We start from the raw sequence: 3571 nt of genomic DNA on the forward strand, positions 1-3571 counted from the left end.
GTATTTGATGTAAAAAATAAAATTGTCCTTGTTTAGAGATGGCATGATTGTCTATGTAGGAAATCCCAAAGAATCATCAAAAAAACTCCTGGAATAAATAAGTGATCATAGCAGAAGTGCAAAATACAAGATTAATACACAAAAGTCAATTGCTTTCCTATATGCCAATGATGAAAAATTGGAATTGGAACTTAAAACACAATACTATTTACATTAAGACCAAAAACAATGCAATACTGTTCACTTTAGCAGCATATATACTAAAATTGGAATGATACAGAGATCAGGATGGCTCCTGTGCAAAGATGACATGCAAATTTGTGAAGTGTCCCATATAAAAAAAAAAGAACAAGAAAATAATATGATTAAGATATAAATTTTTAAAATGTATAGCATTTATATAGAAAAACTACAAAAATCTAATAAAAGAAATTTAGGAATATCTAAATAAGTGGAGAGATATTCCATGTTTATGGATAGGAAGACACAATATCGTTAAGATGCTAATTCTCCCCAACTTGATCTATAGTTTCAAGGTAATCCAAATCAAAATTCCAGAAAGTTATTTTGTGGCTATCAACAAAGTCATCCCCAAAGATTACATGGGAAGATGAAAGACTCAGAATAGTCAACACTGTATTAAAGATGAAAAAGAAGTTAAAAATCTGAGACTGACTACAAGACAATATAAAGCTACAGTAACCAAAAGAGCATGGTTTTGGCAGAAGAACATACACATAAGAAAAAAAGAACATACACATAGATCAATGAAGCAAAATATAGGACCCAGAAATAAGCCCACACAAATAAAGGCTACTGATCTTTAACAAAGCAGAAAAGGCAATTAAATGGAAACAAGATAGCCTTTCAACAAATGATACTGGAATAACTGAATACCCAAATGCAAAATAAATTTAGATTTAAGACTTATACCTTTCAACAAACTAACTGAAATAGATCACAACCAAATGTAAAATGAAAAACTATAAAATTTCTAGAAGATAGTACAGGAGACAATCTAGGTGACTTTGGTTTAAGGATGAGTTTTTAGATGCAACACCGAAAACATGATGATCATAGAAAAAAGTTAGTAAGTTGGTCTTGTTAAAATTGAAAACATCTGCTCTGTGAGAGATAACCTTAAGAGAATGAAAAGACACATACAATGAGAAAATATTGCAAAACATATATTTGGCAAAAGATTTGTATTTAACATATGCAAATAATTCTTAAAGCTCAATAATAAGAAAATAACTCAATAAAAATGGTAAAGCAATCTGAACATACACTTCATCAAAGAAAATACAGATGGCAAATAAGTATATGAAAAATGCTCAACATCATTTTTCATTAGGGAGCTTCAAATTAAAACAACGAGATATCATTATTAGAATGACTGAAATAAAAAAAAGCTGACAACAACAAATGCTGACAACCAAGCTCAGCAACAGGAACTCCTATTCATTGCTAGTAGAAAGATAAGAAGGTACAGCCACTTTGGAAGACAGTTTGGTACTATCTTACAAAGCAAAACATAGTATTATCATATATTTCAGCAATCGTGCTCTTAGGTATTTACCTAATTGAGAAGAAAACATGTACATAAAAGCATCTGCACTCAAATGTTTATAGTTGCTTTATTTATAATTACCCCAAATTGGAAGCAACCAAGATCTCTTCAACAAATTAATAAACAAACTGTAGTCCATCCAAGCAATGGAATATTATTCAAGGATTTTTAAAAATGGCCTATCAAGCCACAAAAAGACATGGAGGAACTTTAAATATTACAAGTGAAAGAAGTTAGCCTGAATAATGCTACATAGTTCATGACTCCAATTACAGCACATTCTGGAAAAGACAAAACTAGAGTAAGAGATTATAAAAAAAAAAATCAATGGTTGCCAGGGCTCAGGGTGAGGTACATGAAAGGAATGAAGAGATGAAACAGAGTGCTCAAATTTTTAAAAATTTTATTTAAAATGCTAAAGAAGGTCAAAGTGACACAGGAGTCCACGAAAAGACCTCCCAAAGGTCAAAGCTGGAACAGCTGGAGCAATAAAATAAAGTAGTCCTGGATCATAACTCAAAGGTTAAAATAAGTATCCATGAGTCCATACTGATATAAATAAATTATTAAATAAATTAACAAATGAGAAAGAAGAGACAAATCTCCCATGCAGAAGAATTCCACAGAAATTAATTAGATATACCATCCTGACAGTTGAGGAAAATAACTCCTCATCCTTAAGTGTGAGCTGCACATGATGACTTCATTCCAAAGAGTGTAGTATGAAAATAGGTGGGAGAAAGTAACAGTGAAGAAACCTAAATAACATTACTTTTGCCTGTTGACCAAGGTCAACGTCAATGGTCATAGATCATGCAGATTGTATGTGCCCTTGATATGAGATGATAAAAATGACACTCTTTACCCCTGTGACCTTCTTCCCCAAAACACATAACTCCCATCTAATAAGAAAAACATCCAATTCCAGTAGATGGTCATCACACTCCCCAAAACTGTAAAGGTTATGAAAAACAAGAAAAGTCTTAGAAATTATCAAAACCTAGAGGGGACTAAGGAGACATGATCCCAGAACAGAAAAGAGGCATTAGGTTAAACCTACAGAAGTCTGAATAAATTATGGACTTTGTTAATAATAATGTACCAATGTTGGTTCATTAATTGTAACAAATTGACTATGCTAATGTAAGATATTAACCATAAGGGAAACTGTGTGGAATTGGGGGTGGTAAAAATATGTATGGGAACTCTCTGTAAGATCAATATTTCATAAAACTGAATCTTTTCTAAAAATAGTCAATTAATTAAGTCAATTAATATTCTAACCTATTGGCACACCATTAAATACAAGTAAGATTAATTTTTGGAACATTACTAATAACCAGACTATGGGCCTTATCAATGCCCACTGAAATCAGTGCCAGAAGATCCAGTCTGAAGAAACTTGCCATCCTTACTCATTTATGAAAATTATAATACTATAATTATCTTTGAAACCAGTTCTTATCAGAATATAAACTATAGCTGACTCTTGAACAACACAGTTTTGAACTGCATAGGTCCACTTACTTGGATTTTTCAATAAATACAGTACAATACCATAAAGTATTTTGTCTTATGATTTTCTTAACATTTTCTTTTCTCTAGTTTATTGTAAAAATATGGTATATAATACATGTAAAATACAAAATATGTGTTAATCGACTATTTATGTCACTAGTAAGGCTTCCAGTCAACAGTAGACTATTAGTAGTTAAGTTTTGTGGGAGTGGGATCCCTGGGTGGCTCAGTGATTTAGCGCCTGCCTTTGGCCCAGGGCGCGATCCTGGGGTCCCGAGATCGAGTCCCACGTCGGGCTCCCGGCATGGAGCCTGCTTCTCCCTCCTCCTGTGTCTCTGCTTCTTTCTCTATGTCTATCATAAATAAATAAATCTTTAAAAAAAAAGTTTTGTGGGAGTTAAAAGTTATATACAGATTTTAGACTATGTGGGGGTTGGCACTTCTAACCCTCATATTGTTCAAGGGTCAATTGTACTCAAGTCT

The 3571-nt window shown here is 32.7% G+C and overlaps 1 non-coding gene across 1 annotated transcript; it reads left to right on the plus strand.

Annotated features, from left to right (window-relative positions):
• Nucleotides 1-236: 236 nt before the first annotated feature.
• LOC112661954 (U6 spliceosomal RNA) lies at nucleotides 237-340 on the plus strand. Its single transcript, XR_003138109.1, has one exon. It is a non-coding gene; the product is annotated as a U6 spliceosomal RNA (small nuclear RNA).
• Nucleotides 341-3571: the final 3231 nt, after the last annotated feature.

The sequence above is a fragment of the Canis lupus genome, chromosome 31, assembly GCF_003254725.2.
Source record: "Canis lupus dingo isolate Sandy chromosome 31, ASM325472v2, whole genome shotgun sequence".
Lineage (NCBI taxonomy): Eukaryota > Metazoa > Chordata > Mammalia > Carnivora > Canidae > Canis > Canis lupus.